This window comes from Siphateles boraxobius, unplaced genomic scaffold, assembly GCF_051911475.1.
Source record: "Siphateles boraxobius isolate OS27281-9 unplaced genomic scaffold, OSU_SipBor_1 66, whole genome shotgun sequence".
Lineage (NCBI taxonomy): Eukaryota > Metazoa > Chordata > Actinopteri > Cypriniformes > Leuciscidae > Siphateles > Siphateles boraxobius.
Window position 1 is genome coordinate 8,913,917 of NW_027509193.1, and position 19,514 is coordinate 8,933,430.

The following is a 19,514-nucleotide window of genomic DNA, read 5'->3' on the forward strand; positions in this document are numbered from 1 at the left end:
TGGGTGGCAATACAATGCTGAAAGTACTTTCGACAAATAATTCCAGCTCCTGCATCAATGTTGACTTTGTTCTAATGTTACACATCTGAACCACTGCTATGTTTTTCTAGGTGCCACTTTTCTGAGCACTATCTGGAGCGAATCCAGAAGAGGCCACAAACTCCTCCATTCACCGCTTAAAAATCAGGCATTTTCAGATTTGAACAGTACAGCTTTGTCTTACTGTTCAACGATCACAGTCGTCTAAAGCAAACCAATATAATCTACGTCTTGATAATTTGTGAGGTTTCTACAGATGGGACCACTGAGAGGGAACGGTTGTAGGCCCAGTCGTTTTAGTTTCACTACAGATTCTGTGCCAGTTTAAATCTCCACATTTCTTTCAGTAGTTTATGCTGATTCTGTAGCCGACTGAGCGGCTTATGTGGGTTGCTTTGTTGGTTTATGAGCTTAGGAGAGATGCATCAATTTGAGTTATTGATTTGTCACTAATTAGCCATGGATTTTAGAGATTTACTGATGTATTTCTGACATGTAAACATATATAAACTGCTCTTTTTCACGTTCCGCATTGATTTCTAGTGTCTTGGGCAAGGAACTACATGGGTAAATCATATACTAGTGATTATAAATCATATTCTAGTGATCATATACCCTACTAATCATATACTATATACTAGTTTTCAGAACTCTTGTTCAGGATGATTTTTAATATTACTATTATTATTATTATTTTTTTTATATGGCGATGGTGTGATTTAAGTCTAGATCTTGAAAGCAGAAGAATTGGCTTTTACCTTTTTAAACTGGCATTTACATTCACTTAAAAATAAAGGTTCTTTACTGGAATCAATAATTCCATGAAGAACATCCATGGAACTTTTTTCTTACACAAAATGTTCTTTATAGAGTAGAAAGTATCTTTCTCTTAAGATCTGTTCACTGAAAGGTTCTTTGGGGAATCAAAAATGGTGCTTATGCCTTTCCTGTGAAACCCCCCTTTTGGAGCCTTTATTTTTAAGAGTGTGGTTAAGCTTTAGCCAGTGGAAATTGTGATAAATTATCAAAATAATAATATATGCATGATTATGTTAACTACTAGGAAATAATGTGTTATGGGAAACTGTTTCTAGAGTATTTCTAAAGCCAAGACCATGAACGCATATTATAGAAGACCATGATAAAGGGCTCAATAAAAATTCCCTGTTTTTTTTTTTTAAACATAAGTTAGTGCACTAAATAAATGTAATGTATTCATGTGGTTAATATTTAATTTCACAGCATATTTATTTGGATGCATGGCTATGAGCTTGGTGAATACATTAGCTCTCTCTCCACTCTGCTATTATATTATATAAGATATATAATGACCACATAAATAAGTTATTTCTGCAGGGTCTGTTACACAGACCAACTCCGTTTGGACTTATTGCTAATACAGAATGAAGTCTCATTATTAGAGGGGATCTCATTGGTGAAATGTATTCATGTGGAACCACAAGGAGTTTTCTTCTGCTTCAATATGTGACCCTCGGAGGGATGCGCTGGCAAGCTTAACGCTGTAGAACAGATGGACAGTTTAGAGTTAAAGGGCACCAAAGACCCGCTCTAATGTCCCGCCTAGGACAGAGACTGAGTCGGCTCTGCATGCATGGAAATGACCAGAGTTATGTCTCCTCTACTTTCAGAAATCTGGTGGTTTTAATTTAATCTTGTTTTGTCAAAGGGAAGTGACAGGCTGTGGAAGTTTGGGCTCTTGAGCTCTCAACTCTCAATTGATCCATTTAAGAAAAGAGTGTGAACCGTATAGTGGTGTTTTTTGTTTGTTTATTTATTTATTTATTTTTTGCATGTGTCTGTGTTGAGTGGAATATAAGGAGTACAGGCTGATTGTTTCAATGAAACAATTTGATTCAATTTTCCACTCAATAAAATTAGCCATCAGGGCTCGGGCTCTCCAACCGTCCACAGTCCCTCATTTCCAGATTCTGCTCCTAATTGAACGAGTTTATGTACTTGTCTGCGAGAAATTGGAAAAATTCATCACCTGGAAAATGTGATATTTTTCTCCCTCCCGGCTGTGCACAGCTTGTTTTGTCCTCCCTCTCCCCCCTCTCTTTTACTTCATCAAAATGATGAGCCACTATGAAATTAATACAGTGACATTTGCATGTGTGTGTGTGTGTGTGTGTGTGTGTTCAGTTTTGGGGGTGGAATTTATTCTTATTCTTACCTTACAGAATCTGTCTCTTAATTTCATGATGCTGATAGGTAAAGATTTCTAATGATGCAAGTTAAGACTGATTCATTTAACTAGTCAAATTCAATAGATCTTCATAACTGTTGGTGTAAAGATTGTAAATTATTTGTATGTGTAATTTACGTACATAGGCTACGTGATAAATGCATTATGATGTGACATAGAGAGGTGGGTGAAGGGTATTAACTTGTAATGTTTTTGTTTTTTCAAGCTCTAGATGTTTCTTTTGAACTGGTGGTTGATCAGGCCCACTTGTAATGAGTCCAAAAAGTAAATATTCTTAACATTATCATTTAAACCTGTGAATCAAGTATTTGAAAATTAAAGTTGTATATTAAAGTGTATTTAATATGTAAGATTTTGCAATAATCATTGATCGTGAAAAGCAATTTTGTAACATGTGATCTACATTTTACAGAAGGTCAGATGATTTTGCTTCCACTGAAGCTCAAGATGCTGTTTGGATCATCTCAAATCATGCTGGAGAACATGATCATCAGGTTTTACACAAACTTGTTGAATTCATGCAGCTTGAGTGCTCCAACTAAATTCTAAGACACTCTGAATTTCGTTTACATATTTAAATGATGTGGTGTATGTATATATATATATATATATATATATATATATATATATATATATATATATATATATATATATACAGTATATATACAAACATAATTTAACTATTTTAATTTTTATAACTGATCACCTATTTTTTTTCTTTTTTTAAATAGTCATTTTAATAGTCCTGATGTGGTATGACAAATTAATAATTTATTAATAGGACACGTATAATATGTTATTAATTATTATTAATTAAATAATATTATTAATTGGACATATTATAAAATTGTAATAGAAGATAACAGTGTTGGGGAAAGTTAGCTACTTTTTAAAAGTAATTATTTACAATATTGCATTACACCCTAAAAAGTTACTAATTGCATTACATGGTTACTTTTTATGGAAGTAGTGCGTTAGGTTACTTTTTCTCACCTAGGCTGGGCTTGCTCGCTTGTTTTTTAATAACAGAAAAAAAGTTCTATTCTAAAGGCCCTTTGACACCAAAAGTGAAATGAATAAAAAGTAACTGCCATTTTGTTTCAAATTTAAAAGTAATGCGTTTTAACTTTACTCATTACTTATTAAAAAGTAATCTGATTACGTAACTTAAGTCTCTTGCAATGCGTTACCCCCAACACTGGTAGATATAAGGAAAAATTGTATAACACATAATAATCAATTGGAGTATTTAAGGATTTGAGATTAAGTGCAGCAGTCATTGCTTGAAATTTCATGTCAACTATCGTTATATGTGGATGTAGGAATAGGAGTGGCTTCAGTAATGTGTACGTATTTAATTGTGAGAACATTGAGAATTGCGTGTGCATGAAAGTTTGTGAGAAAGTGTGTGTGTGTGTACAGGTATATATTACATTGTGAGGACCAAATGCCCCCACAAGGATAGTAAAACCTGAGATCGCCTACATTGTGGGGAACAGCCAGCGATCCCCATGATTAATAAATGGGTAGGTTTAGAGTTACGGGGTAGAATATACAGTTTGTACAGTATAAAAATAAATATGCCTATATGGAGAGTCCCCACTAAGATAGGCGAAGCAGAGTGTGTGTGTGTGTGTGTGTGTGTGTGTGTGTGTGTGTGTGTGTGTGTGTGTGTGTGAATGGAGGTTGACACTGTAGGAGAGTGAGTGAGTGAGAGAGAGAGAGAGATAAAAGAGATGATCGTGAGATAGATGGAAGAGAAATTGCTGTACGATCTGCCATCTGTGTGCAGGGTTCCTCTCCTGTGCCCCATATGGCCAGAAGAGATGAGCTACAACACACAAACACACACTCATATGCACAGATGCACGTGCTCTCACACACATTTATGGCACGTCTTAAAACTTAATTATCCAGCCTTTTTGCTCCAAGTCAGGGAAGCAATGGTGTTTTTTTTTTTAGCAAATGAAAAGATTTCACAATAATGATGATGAGGTTGATGACATCACTTTAGCCTTTCTGCAGTGTTGAAGCCATGTCGCAAGTGAAGTTATAAGCGATTATATTTCCCAGTATATTACACTCAGATGTTTATTTCAATCAGAACAGTATATTAGCTATTTGTAAAAAAAAAGAAAACCAACTATGTTTTCGTGCTACTTCATTTAAATGATTCATCCCAACAAATTGATTCACTAAATTGAATCAGAATGCCCAGTGCTTTGTGTTTGACTCCTTGCATCAGTAGTTTTCTTGCTTTTAATGCTGCATGTGCAAAATAAAAATTAGCAACGTAGCTTTTTGTTGTTCTACACTCCTAATCATTAGAGACCTATCTGTAAAAGCTAGTCTGTAGTTACAGTAAGCTGTATAAAAGCTAGAATGCATTACTTTTAGTTATTCTCACTAATGGAAGTTTTGTTATTCTCACACAAGCTTCTTAAATATATTCATTTAATGTCATTTGTGTAATTGCTGTAATTGATTAACATCCATCCACATGCTTATGTCTTAATACACGCGTTTGGTGTCCTATTTTTTTCCCTTTTCTCACAGACGAGCACACACACTCTTCTGAATAAGTGTTATATATTATACTTTGTAGTGATGGACAGGCTCCTTGCAGGCTGCCAAAATGAAATGAGCACAATTACCAGGGGCGACAGAGCCTGGCCACATTAGGCTGACCAATCGAGCAGAAACTCAAATGAGCAACACACACACATGCACACATAGGCAAAAAAAAAAAACGAGTACTGCCCTAACTCCACACAAAAACCTTTACAATGATGAGCTACGAACATTGAAATCAGTGTAAACTTCATATGCCATGAAATTGAATGTCTACTTTCAGAAGCGTCATGGCCTTTAAAACTAAGGGGGGCACGAGTCCCTGAAGATGTTTGAGCTAAGGTGGTTTTTAAAGATACAAACAATTTTTTTTTAATTGTTTGTATCTTTGATAATTAAGTTGCATGATTATTGTCACTAAAACTCTTATGACTTTCTTTGGCTCTCAAGTTCAATACCTACAATAGTGAAGAGAGAGAGATAACAATAAAATCTAATCATTATGGTTATTCATATATCGATTTTTTTTATATGTAGATAATTATATATTTAATTTAATTTCTTTTCCTATAGAAACTTTCTTTTATGCTCACCAAAGATACATTTGATCAAAAATACAGTAAAAAAGTAATTTTGTGAAATCTAACTCTTTTCTATTTGAATATATTTAAAAATGTAATTTATTCCTGTGATGTCAAAGCTGAATTTTCAGCATCATTACTTCAGTCTTCAGTGTCACATGATCCTTCAGAAATCATTCTAATATGATAACATTGATGCTCCAGAAACATTCCTAATTATTATCAATGCTGATTAATATTTTAGTGGAAAACATGATTCTTTGGGGGAATAGAAAGTTCAAAAGAACAGCGTTTATTTGAAATGGTAATCTTTTTTAACATTATAAAAGTCTTTACTGTTACTTCTGATCGTTTTAAGGCATCCTTGCTGTAACTTTATTTCAGATAAGGAGTTGATCTAGAATTCTGTTGACCTGAAGCAGAGACAGACTTCGGCTCGATCTCAGGACGACATCCCGGCTAACCCCCCGCCGTTCCTCAGCAGCATGTCTACAGCCGATCAATACTGGAGTTGAAGATACAGGTCAGCTGATGCACTTACAGGAAGAGAAGACTGAAAAAAAGTGTTTGGGTGGAAGGAAGGTCTTAACTCGCGTCTCAGGGATCTGCTAGTAAAACGGCCCATTCAGCAGATAGACAGATATGCATAGCTTTATTAGTGAATGTGTTATAGAGCATGGTAAGAGTATAATAGCTACTGAATAAGTTTATGTGCGCAGGATTTTTCTCCACACAAATTTGTTTTTCGGTTTCGATTTAAGAACGTTCATTGGATTTGTACAGATCGGACATGAACATTTATTGTGTTTGCAGGGATTTTTCTGAGCAGGATCTTTCTTTACCGAACTTTTCTTTGCAGATTCTTTCTTTACTGGTTGTGATATAGGATCTTTAACTGTTGTAGTTTTGTATAGTAAAGAAAATGGTTAGAGCATTCCCACTAGCTGTGTTTAAAACAAATATAGGTCTTTGAGAAGTTTTAACGCAAGTCTATTTCACTTCAAAGCACATGTAAACTGAGCTGAAAATGCACTATGAACCATTTATGAACACAATCTTTTTCAATACAGGCTTTTATGTAGCAACATAAAAAAATAAGTGATTTACTCACCCAGGAAAAAGACGTTGGTTGAGTTTCAAGTTAAACATGCAGTGGCAGGCACATACACAATTTCTATTCACTAAATCTAACTGAAGCAATTTGATAACAGTTTTAAGTCTGCAATTTGAGGTTTAGGCTCCTTTTTGTGCATACTAATGCGTTTTAGTTGTGTGACCTTCAATTGTGACCTATTACTAGTAATGTGACGCACTACTACATAGTGTCAACATGACCGCTCTGTATATCTGTATTTCCCTGTTGCTAAGTTTCATATGCGTGCATGTATGTAGCCTTTCATGTGAGTTTTCTTGTAAAAACCTGTGCAGAGATGTTTGTAGTTTTATTCTGGGCATCCAGATCTCCTTAGATGGTTGAACTGAGATAAATGACACTCTCCATCTATTCTTGCTTTTAATCAGATAGACTTGTAGTTCATAAAAAAAAAAAAAACTCAGATCCCACCCTGTTCATCAGATTTATATTGGCATTATTTATTGATGTTCATTGCTAAATGTACAGGAGGCTGGATTTTGAGCGCTAGACTTTGGACAAAAGCCACAGCGGCGGTTCCGCTTCGCTTCGTTTGGATTTGGCTCCGTGTCTCTCCAGACAATGGTTGGGTCTTAACTGCCGTTTTCCTCAATACTGCTGAAGTTATGCAGCTCACGACCGCCAATATCTCATGCACGCGTTCATATCTCCTGTCCTCCTCATCTGCGCGAGCTGGTACAGAGGCGGATAGAAATGCTTAATTATTAATTGGCTTGTTGTGTTTGTGCCGGGAGGCAATAAATAACGTTCTCGTCTAATGAATAATGGGGTTGGTTCGGGGGCCCCGGCTCAACCGCGGATCCCCACGGTGAGCCATTAACGTTTTACAGTGTCTCCAGCGCTCGGAGGAAGTCGGTTTCCTGCCAGCCCATTACCCGAGCACCAGGGAGGCGGGCGACTGGACCCACTTCGGAGCAACATGGTCGACCCCGGCGGCCCGAGAGGACAAGTGTAGCCTCGGGGTCGGCCATGGGCCGCTGGAGGGGAACAGAGCGGGTGACTAGTCAAAAAAGTTTTATGGCAAAGTTTGCGATTAGCACTAAGCCTTGCGCAGAGCCGAAGGGGTCGAAGGTCTGTTGGTTTTGAGTTGATCAGCATCAGAAATGAATTATTAATACAGTGATGTTTGTGAAGTTATAGGTCACTTGGTTTTTGAAGTGTTTGGGTGGGCAGTTGTGTAAAGAAGAAATTCAGAAGAAACAGTTTTGCTTTTATTAAAACAGGAACACTTAGAGCTATCAATCCATTAAAATTAAGTGAACTGCTAATTAATGAAATCAGTATTTGCTGAGAAAACTTCCAAATGAAAGTCATTTAAAGGCAATAAATGATTATACCAGATGAAAGCAATGCATAGAAGATATATGTTAATGTATTGTTTTATATACATATCGTCCACAGCAATATTTTTTGCAATCAAGTGTCAATATGTCTATAAAATAAGGGGCCATTCGGACAAGACGTGACCTTGTATTCTGTTTGCAAGATTTTTTTTGTTTGTTAATAATAATTTTTATATATGGCCTTTCCTGAGCTCAATGACACCTTACAATCAATCAGATTAATATAGACAGATTGTTGTTGGTGTGTGTACACATACAGAAGGAGCCCGCTTTACATTGCTTTATAGTGTCCCGCTCCATGAGTGCTGTTTTTACTGCATGGTGTGTCAAGCTAAAATGGTTAAACTTTGAAAAACACGCCTTGATACACCAGCATTCTGTCTGATTACTTTGTGCTGTCTTGTAGTTTTTGAATTGTTCGGTTCATTCTGGACTGTCTGTTATCAGTGTGTGGTTTAAAGTCCCGATATACTTAAAGCGGAATCGAAGAATGAACTGGTGTAATGTCGTTTTGAACAAAATCAGTCCAAAACAAAGTTCATTTCGGGAATTCGACACAGCTTGCCAAAGTGAGTTTTCAAGAAAAGTGGTTTGTGGCGATTATGCAGTAAGTATGGCTCTGCCTTTGACTTGGAAATTATCTCTGGTTGATTTCTTCTGTTCAGTCCATCCAGGTCAGATGTTCGCGAGTAAAAACATGAACTCGCTGGACAGCTGCTTTATAGTAGAAACTTTTCTAATTCTAATTGAGAGAGTCACTGACTGTTTTTAATGTTTAATTATGTAAAGCTGCTTGCTTTATGCCCGGTACACATTGTCTGATTTTTGTCTGTCCGGCCGAAAGATGACCAGTCGTGGCTATTTCTGTGGTCGTGGCTCCTAAACGGTGGTCCTACGTCGTACAGTGTGAGAGGATCAAAGACGGCCGTTGTCACGGTCTTGCGACCATAGATAACCTGCGATAATCTTCTGATAGTGTCAGAAATTTAGCATGATCATCTCACAGCATTTTTGCTGCTACAACCTATGGCTACTGACTAGCCGATAAAAATTCAACATGAAATGGCGTATTGATCAGCGCAATATGGCGCTAAAACTTGAAACTACTTCGCTAAAGCTCAATTTGCAAAATTGGCATGCCAAGTTGGGCTCTTTTCCCTAGCCATGACCATGTTCATATTCTCCTTTTTCGCTTTCTTCTCTGTTTCACCACACATAAAAAACACAATTACCAAAGTGCGATTCATCTTGCTCTATTTGTTAACCACTAGCGAATGCTGATAACGTTTTATTCTTCTATACTAACTTGTCGTAGCTGCGATTGAATAGATATCATCATCGTACAGTCTACATACAAGTTGACTTGTACCCAAGTTTATTAGATCCATGTCGCGTACAGTGTGATTTGTAATGATCTTATAGGATTGCTGAAATAGCACAGTCTGTAGCAGGTATTAAAAGTGCAGTATGTAATATTGACAGCTAGTTGAACTGGGTACTGCAGTCAAAATTCTAAATATTGGAGTGTTTTTTCCCTCAGACTCTACTCTCATGCTGGTTGCCAAATTGAGGATACGCAACAGGAATGAGCGCAATTGAGTTTGGAAGGCGACGAGCTTTAAACTGAGTTGGTATTTCCGCGTATAATACGCCTGTAGTCAGATCTTTTGGATGGATGCTGAGGCCTTTTAGGTCGTGTGCAATCTGTGATCTCTGACCCAGTTTGTTAGCTGGCTTCCACGCCTGCAATATGCTGTGTTTTCTGACAACTGGCAACCTGGGGTGTTGAAATACTATTGGGTAAATTAGCAGTGGACGGGATCAGACAAACCAAAACAAAAACAAATGCTGCGTCCCAATTCTCCTACTTGTACAATCTCCTAAAAGTATGTACTCTTTGTGTGAAGAAAAAGTACATACTTTTAAGTGTGTAGCAAAACAGTAGACAAGCTTTGGGTCTTCCTATCACATCATACAATTGCGTTTTTAACAGTTGCTCTGTCGCATCCTGTTACCGTAAACTGGCCTGTCAGTCATCTTGTCACAGTTAAAATCCTCCACATTTCATTTCATTCCCTACCGTGAGAGAATGTAGTAGCACGTTGATCTGCAGTCGCAGGTCTTTCATGTGAAGAACTCTCCTCATATTAATGCATTATTATGCATTTAAAAGTTTATGGCCAAACGTATCTCTGTAAAAGTCCTCATTGTTACTGCAGATGAAATATAACACGAATAACATTAAATACATTTTTTTTTATCAGGTTAAACTTTGATTATTAGATCTCTCACCGTCATATCCGCCATGTTTTGTAGTTTTTTAACACTTTTAACTCATGTTTGTAGTTCTAAACTGAATCCTCCTCCAAAGCTCAATGGGTTGTAGCCTTTATAGTGTGAATGGATCTAGTAGACCATCCAGGGACTTTTGACATAGTCTTATCACCATACTATGCTTTTGGACACACTTATTCTAATCTCATATACTATTTAGGATGGATAGCATGGACATTGGGACACAGGGTGACACTCCGACAAGGAACGCACATTTCAAAGTAGAATAACTGGTTGTAGCATTGTTTCTTTAGAGAAACAAGTATTTGAACTTAGCATGTTTACTAAATAGCTGCACTATCTTTAATGCTTTAGTACAGTCAAAAATATTATATGCAGCACCTTTAAAGCAATCTATTGTATAAGGTGCTGTATAACTAAACATGACTTGACTTGAGTTGCCGAATTACAGAGTTTAACCAAACGTTTTCACATCACTACGAGATGCTTTCTTAACTGCTGTTTTCTCACCACTGTCATTTTTGATGTGTTTGTTTATTTATTTTTAGAGAGGAAAGCGCAGCACTTATATTCATCTAAACATCGCTCTCAACAGCGTGGGCCGTGTTTGGATGTTTGCTAATAGTATGTTTTGAATTTTGAATTTGAACTTCGCTGTGAGCCTTTAGTTAGATATGTTGCCTTTATTAGCAGCTGGGGCTGTGACGACTATGAACTTGAAAAACATAAAGGTGGTACTGTAAGCTTCAATACGGTGTCCCTTATTACCATATTTATTTAGAAGTCAGTGGCATGATTATTTGTTCATTGTTTCATATCCTTTATTTCTTACAAATAATTGTACTAAATAAAATTAATTTTGAAACCACTAAAGATTTTTTTAATATAACGGTGCTTTATAAAATAATCATAATAATCATAATAATTTAAAAAATAATAAAATGGCAAAAGAAAAAAAAAACATAATTATAAAGCATTTTTAAAAAGAACTATTCAATTTTTGCAAGTTTCTGCAAGGTGGATTGTCATTTTTGGCTAGTTCTGACACTATCACAAACACCCGTACCGTACATTCTTGTTTAGATATTACTCACTATCTTACCACACACACACACACACACACACACACACACACACACACACACACACACACACACACACACACACACACACACACACACACACACACACACACACACACACACACACACACACACACACACACACACACAGCTTGTCTCCCATGTCAGTTGATCTGTTCTGAGAGGTCATTTTTCAATAGGAGAGGCAGACAGGGATCAGATTGATTTGTCCCCAAACTTCACAGCACTGCAGCAGGAAACCTCACAAATCAACACTGTCATACCTCCCGCTGTAGCCCCACATTCACTGTATGTTTTTGTATTTGTAAATGAAGAGAAGGTAGAGGAGAAAAAAGGTCAGTAAATAGAAAGCATATTATGTATGTATTTATTTGTGTGTGTGTATGTGTATACATACACACACACAAATATGTATACATGAGTATACATATATACTCACCTAAAGGATTATTAGGAACACCATACTAATACTGTGTTTGACCCCCTTTCGCCTTCAGAACTGCCTTATTTCTACGTGGCATTGATTCAACAAGGTGCTGAAAGCATTCTTTAGAAATGTTGGCCCATATTGATAGGATAGCATCTTGCAGTTGATGGAGATTTGTGGGATGCACATCCAGGGCACGAAGCTCCCGTTCCACCACATCCCAAAGATGCTCTATTGAGTTGAGATCTGGTGACTGTGGGGGCCATTTTAGTACAGTGAACTCATTGTCATGTTCAAGAAGCCAATTTGAAATGATTCGAGCTTTGTGACATGGTGCATTATCCTGCTGGAAGTAGCCATCAGAGGATGAGTACATGGTGGCCATAAAGGGATGGACATGGTCAGAAACAATGCTCAGGTAGGCCGTGGCATTTAAACGATGCCCAATTGGCACTAATGGGCCTAAAGTGTGCCAAGAAAACATCCCCCACACCATTACACCACCACCACCAGCCTGCACAGTGGTAACAAGGCATGTTGGATCCATGTTCTCATTCTGTTTATGCCAAATTCTGACTATACCATCTGAATGTCTCAACAGAAATCGAGACTGATCAGACCAGGCAACATTTTTCCAGTCTTCAACTGTCCAATTTTGGTGAGCTCTTGCAAATTGTAGCAACTTTTTCCTATTTGTAGTGGAGATAAGTGTTATCCGCTGGGGTCTTCTGCTGTTGTAGCCCATCCGCCTCAAGGTTGTGCGTGTTGTGGCTTCACAAATGCTTTGCTGCATACCTCGGTTGTAACAAGTGGTTATTTCAGTCAAAGTTGCTCTTCTATCAGAATCAGTCGGCCCATTCTCCTCTGACCTCTAGCATCAACAAAGCATTTTCGCCCACAGGACTGCCGCATACTGGTTATTTTTCTCTTTTCACACCATTCTTTGTAAACCCTCGAAATGGTTGTGGTTAAAAATCCCAGTAACTGAGCAGATTGTGAAATACTCAGACCGGCGTGTCTGGCACCAACAACCATGCCACGCTCAAAATTGCTTAAATCACCTTTCTTTCCCATTCTGACATTCAGTTTGGAGTTTAGGAGATTGTCTTGACCAGGACCACACCCCTAAATGCATTGAAGCAACTGCCATGTGATTGGTTTATTAGATAATTCCATCCCAAGTTAGTTTTCCTCCCTTTGCTTTAATGTCAGCAGTTCTCAAGCTGCATGAACACCAGCAGTCTGCAAAAAAATCTGACCTTAAATCCTCAAACTTTATTTCCAGGTTTAAATTAGGTTTTGAATCCTGGAAATTCAGAACAGAACTTTTGAATATCAGTGTATATTAAAGTTTTAGATTGCATTTTTATGTGCAACAGGCATTCTTTATGAGCATTCTTGTGTGTGTGTGTGTGTGTGTGTGTGTGTGTGTGTGTGTGTGTGTGTGTGTGTGTGTGTGTGTGTGTGTGTGTGTGTGTGTGTGTGTGTGTGTGTGTGTGTGTGTGTGTGTGTGTGTGTGTGTGTGTGTGTGTGTGTGTGTGTGTGTGTGCGTGCGTGTGTGCATATTTGTTGATATGTATGAGTATCTCAATAAATTCAGGTCACCATCTCTGTTTTGCATGTATATTTCAAGCATGTGACTGTGTAGAGCGAGCTGGTTCCTCTCAGAGGTGTAAAGGCACAACGAAGGCTAGGAACCATGTGCCTTCATCAGTATGCATGCTGCAAACCAATAGGCCCGCAGGGGGAAGAGTTAGTGTGCGACACGCATGGCTTCCCTGCTTTAATTTCCCTCCATTTGAGAACATTAGCTCTGACAAAGGCAGAGAGGTACAGAGGGACCACTGAACAAACAGAGCAGAGGGAGAGAGAGAGAGGCCGTATGCTTGATAGAAAGACGGGCTGAATAAATGGATAAAAGAGGAAAATACAAGAAATGTGCAACTAGATTTCCCCAATAATGTCTTGTGAATGACTCTATGATGAATCTTTGTCATAATTTAGGCCTATCCCTTTAAGTTACTGCTAGATTATTATCTAATTCTTAAAATAGTCCAAACCAATTACACATCTCATACCTTTTTATCGGTTATCGTTTTTTTAAAATTTTTATTTATTTAATCTTTAATAAATATCCAATATTTGCCAATACTGAAAACAACACAGAAATATGAATACAAAATAAATTAATGTTTTCTAATATTAAAAATACTATTTTAATTCTTAAAATATTTCAAATTAAATATCAATTTTCAAAATAGTTTATCAGGTAATACCTGTGGGTTTTTAAATTGATTAAATGTCTCTTATCGGCTAATACTAAACAAATAAAAAAATTAAAAAAATAAAAATAAACACAACATAATAATAAACAAACATATACAAAGAAATAAAATTAGAAAAAAAAGATTTTAAATACGTATAAACTTATTATTAAAAATATTCGCCAATAATATGAGCAACTTATATGGTTTTCATACTGTATATTGTGCATCCCTAAATATGTGTTTTACCTGGCTGTCAAACCCATTAGTGCCATGCATTAGTTTACCTTCAAGAACATTAAAATCTTGTAACTAGCAATTCTGCAACTATTGTTTTAAGAGGACAACTAGAAACCATGTCAGTTTGGCATCTTGAATTGTGTGATTTTTGTGTGTTGTGATTCCTGATCAATAAGCTTTAGTGAAGAATGTCAAGGATCCCCAAAAGAGGAAGATCAAGGTTCTTTGGTGGTCCTGTGAAGTATCTGATTTATTTTCCATCTCTGATTGTGTTGGATGATATCAGACGCTGTCAGGGATGTTCATCATATCCATGCGCCAGTTTTTGAGGATCAGTTGTATGTGTTCGTGTATGCGTGTTCCTGAGAGAGGAATCACTTAAGTGAAAGACTGAGAGAGAGAGATGTGGCCGTCTCCGATGTGACTGCCTCTGTGCAGACAAGTCTGGTGTTGAACAATGAGTCGCTCAAGCAAACCAGTGACAATGCATACATATTCAATTCAATTCACGTTTATTTGTATAGTGCTTTTCACAATACACATAATTTCAAAGCAGCTTTACAGAAAGTGCATGAGTCCATATTACAATTTAGAGTGTTCTGTTATCAGAGCTAAGTAAGTATTTCTTAAATGTACATATACAAAGTCACAGTCAGCTAAAAATGTAATAATTTAAAGAATGTAATAATTTAATGCAGATACAATGAGCTCATTGAAGTAATGAATACTTGTTTGATAACAAATGATTATTACATTTAGACAATATAGCATTGGTGCATATGAGGCCTATATGGCTCTGTGCATGTTTGTTTAATGGGTGAGTGCAAATGTTATTTGATATGCTGTTTTAGTGTGTGGTCCTTGTATGTTTTTCTACCACTGTTTAAATCTCTGCAAATTCTAGATACAACAATTTGCCCCTTAGTGGCAATTATGAAATTAATTTGCTAGTGAAAAGCAGTTGTGTTTCTGTTTGAGGACGATACCATGAGCTTATGCACAGTTGAGTAATGATTGAATAGCTAGTGTTAAACATACATTTCATGTAATTTTTTCACTCATTTTGCCTCATTCTGATTTTATAACACCCTATATACAGTGTGTGTGTATATATATATATATATATATATATATATATATATATATATGGCCATCACAGGAATAAATTACGATTCATATTTAAATAGACAAAATTATTTTTAATATTACTGTTTTTACTATATTTTAGATTAAATAAATGCAGCCTTAGTGCACCATAATTCCAAACTTCTGACTGGTAGTGTATATAAATAAATTGACATTTTTATACATAATAATTGTAACTACACATACTACTACTACAATCTATAATAATATACATATAGTTTAAATTGGATTACATAGCTTCAGGTTGCATACTGTGTAGTTGTATTACCTCAAAGCTATGCAACAGGTGCATCATTACCATGTGAATGAGTTTCTCAGAGGACTAAATTTGCCTGCAACAAAATTACACTTTAACTTCTGAAAGTGGAATGTGAAGCCTCAGTTGTTTGAGAAGTAGATCAAGGTGAAACAGGCTGACCTCAAAGTTGCTTCTGACCAAAGAGGAAGGTTTGATGAGGGTAATTTTACCCCACAGAATGACCCCACTACGTGAAACTCTGATCTTCCACTTTTCCTTTCATCTGTCCACCACCTGCAGCTCCTCCTACTAAGGCACCTGTGTACCTGCTGTTCACTTTGAATGTCCAGCACTGACTTTAAAACTGCAGGTAGATGTTGAATAGGCAAAGAATGAGCAAAACAACCTTGTTGATAAGACCAACATGACAAGTCACAAGCATTCCTTGTATTTTACAGAACATAAGCATATTCATAAGCATGTATTCCACAAATAAGCATAAAACAGCCTGTTTTTTTTTTTCAGGAGAAAAGAAAACTGGATAAATAATAAAAAATATATATATATTATATATGTATATATATATATATATATATATATATATATATATATATATATATTTTTTTTTTTTAAAGGGAAATGTGTCAAGAATGTACTTTGAAAGTTTTGAAAAATTCAAACAAGCCTAAAGTTTGAAAAGATCTGTCTAGATCTAAAATAGTTTTTGGTATTTAAATAAAGCTGAATAAAAATACAAATATTTGAGGAAAAACTGAGAAAAACTTTATTTAAGACTTCAACTAAAATTAAAAATGTAGCATTGGAAACTAACTGAAATAAGTAAGTTTATGTTAAAGTAAAACAATAAATAAAAAAATAAAATAAATAAAAGTTAATTCAAAATATTAATAAATATTACTTCAATAGTAATACTATAATAGTATAAATGATATTAAAATGACAGACGGACGGATACATTTGACAGACACGGACGGATAGATGGATGGATAGACAGATGACATATAGATATAGACAGATAGACACAGACAGATGGACGGACAGACATAGACAGACAGACACAGATGGATGGATGAATAAACAGATAGACAGACACAGATGAGATGCATGATAAAACCTTCTGTCTGAACTTTAAACAAGCACTAAACCCTAACGCTCAAAATAATTAATTGGTTTGAGTAGGACAAACTTAAATTAAACTAATTAGTTCAGTCAAATTAACTTTTATAAGTATTTAGCACTTTTTCTTTCAAGTTCACAGAATGGATATATTTTAAGTAAACTGAACTGTTTCATTGTTTTGAGTTTTATGAAATTATTGCTTTTAATTTAGACAAACTTAAGTTTAACTGAAACGGATGGGATGTGTATTTCCCAGCATGTTTTGCCGATGGCACTCGAAAGGGAGAGTAAATGCTAAAATAAAGTGTAATGTTTTTGTGCAAGATTAATGTTAAGTGAGTGATTTAGTAATGATTAATGTTTTGTTATGCTAATTTAGAAGAATTTCTGTTAATGTTGGTTTCAGGATAATTATCATCATGGTGACAAGTGGTGCATGCAGTTTGATTTGAGAGCAAAGAAAACCTTTATATTGCTGCAAGTGCTACTGTATAACATACTATTGTTAACATGTTAAAGCTAACTAAGTTTATACTAATAAAAGTGTTCACATTGAGATTACATGAAATTTTAAGTTTAATGTATGAATTTATGAAGTTAACAATTAAAATGTATAAGTACAAAATAAAAATCTGCCAGTTCTGCTTGCTTAAACCTTGAATTTCTTAACTTAAAAAAAAATTGGCAATTGATTGGCTTAAATTTTTGGAGTTTTGCCAACTTATTCGGGTTTACAGTGAATGATTGTTTACCAACAGCAGAGTTTTCACGTTTTCAGTCAGCCATCTTTCCTCACAACGCCTGTTTGTGTGCCTGCACATGCCAGGACTCCTAAAACAAAGTGGCGGGAACGGAACAAAGACCCTCACTTGACAGATTTGTCAGATCTCATTAGTATCCCCTGTTCTCCTACGTTCGTCTATCATCAACCCTCCTTTTCTGTCTAGGAATTTGAGGTTTGGCCTTAGGTGATGGCGGGACGGGTCTCGTCCTAGGCGGAGACAGAAAGTCTATCCGTTAGCGCCTCGTCCACCCGTGGCCTCCATCGCACCTTGTTCTCCCGCCCCCTACAAATCACACAGTAAACCGCCAATCATTCATCACCATGGTAAAGGGGTCGTTATTGTCCCGATGACACCAGACAATCCCCCGTGAACCGCGCCTCTATCTCCCCTCGGTTTCAGAGGCATCCATCCAGCAGGATGAATGGAAAGGGCAAGATAACACAAGAGAGATGGACACAGGACCAAGATGGCAGGATAAGAGCAGATACAGGTGCTGTTGACTCTTAGTCTTTCGTCACTGTGTTTATCAGGTGCTGGTGGGATGGAAACGCATACCAGACAGGGTCCGCTTTATATTTATGGAACAGTTACTGGAAGTGAGGAGGGATGTCTTTACACTATGCATTTAACACCTGTTAAATTGGTTTTATCGAACCATTTATGTTGCCAAAAAAGATAACCAGAGCCATTGAGATAAACATAAAGAGGTAAATCAGAGACAAACAAAAGAAACCGCTCAAGTTGTGCTACAAGGTTTGGACAAGAAAATAAATGTGAACGAAGGGGCTTAATCAGCATTTCTGGCCTTTGATTGGACGATAGGGAAGGCAGGGAAAACCAGTGAGGTACATCAAGTAAACAGTCCACCTCTTGTTAAAGGAATATTTCACGCAAACATTTTATTCTGTCATTATTTACTCACTCTCTTGTTTTTTTCTTCTGTGTGACTTCTGTGGATCACCGAATACACCTTCCGGTATTCACATTTTTATTTATTTTTTCTTTCAGCTTGATTTTCCATAGTCCAAATTCTGTTTTTGAACAATTCAATATGACTATAAAATAATAACAATTATTATGATTTAATTGTTATTATTATTAAATAAAATATTTCACAAAAAGTATATTGTAAAATAAAAATAAATTGTGATTAAAACATTTACTGTAAAATTACAATAATAAAATTTACTTTATTTCTTCACTTTCAAATGGTGAAAACAATAAGCTTTAATATTGATAGGTAACTGGCAAATAAAAATATGTACTGTCGGTTTCAGAGTGAAACTGATGACATCGGTGTCTCAGAACAGCTCGATTCACAGTAAATGAATGAAGCCATTCGGAGTCTCTCTTATTATTATTGCTAAATAATATTGATTTTGTTTTGTTACATTGTGCAGCCCTAGTTTAGAACAACATTGATTTAGATCAAACCTATTGACTTGAAGAACCAAACAAAAAAAAAAACTTTGAGAGTTTTAGGTGAACTATCCCAGGGCTGACCAACCCACACGTTTTATACACCTAATGAAAATGTTTGATGACTGTAAAAGAGAAGGTGTGTTTCTGTGTATGTATGCCTGCATTGTGTATATATGTGTGATAGATACGGATAGGAATAGAAAAAGTGTGTGGAGAGATAGAAATGGAAAAAAGAATGCGAGTGCGACTGAATGAGGAATTGTAGAGACTGATAAATGAGTGAAGGGAGTCAGATCAAGGACATGCTCTGGTTTACCTGAACTCTGCAGGGTCACATAGAGGCCACAATCAAATGAGTGATGAAGCACGTTACATATGATCTGAAGAAAGGAAGTGAGGGAAGACAAAAGAGAGAAGGGGAGGGGAGAAAACGACAAATTCTGCAGGATGTCATGTATAAGTGAAAGAGAAGAGGAGAAATACACTCAACGTCAGTTTATTTATTTTACAACCATTATGTTAGGCATGTTGTGAAGTAAT

The 19,514-nt window shown here is 36.3% G+C and overlaps 1 long non-coding RNA gene across 1 annotated transcript in view; it reads left to right on the forward strand.

The window, feature by feature from the left end:
- LOC143721560 (uncharacterized) overlaps positions 1–19,514 on the forward strand; it is a 264,252-nt gene that overhangs the window by 24,472 nt on the left and 220,266 nt on the right. The window contains exon 2 of the long non-coding RNA XR_013196751.1: positions 5,803–5,941. This is a non-coding gene — a long non-coding RNA (uncharacterized LOC143721560). The remainder of the gene's footprint in view (positions 1–5,802; positions 5,942–19,514) is intronic.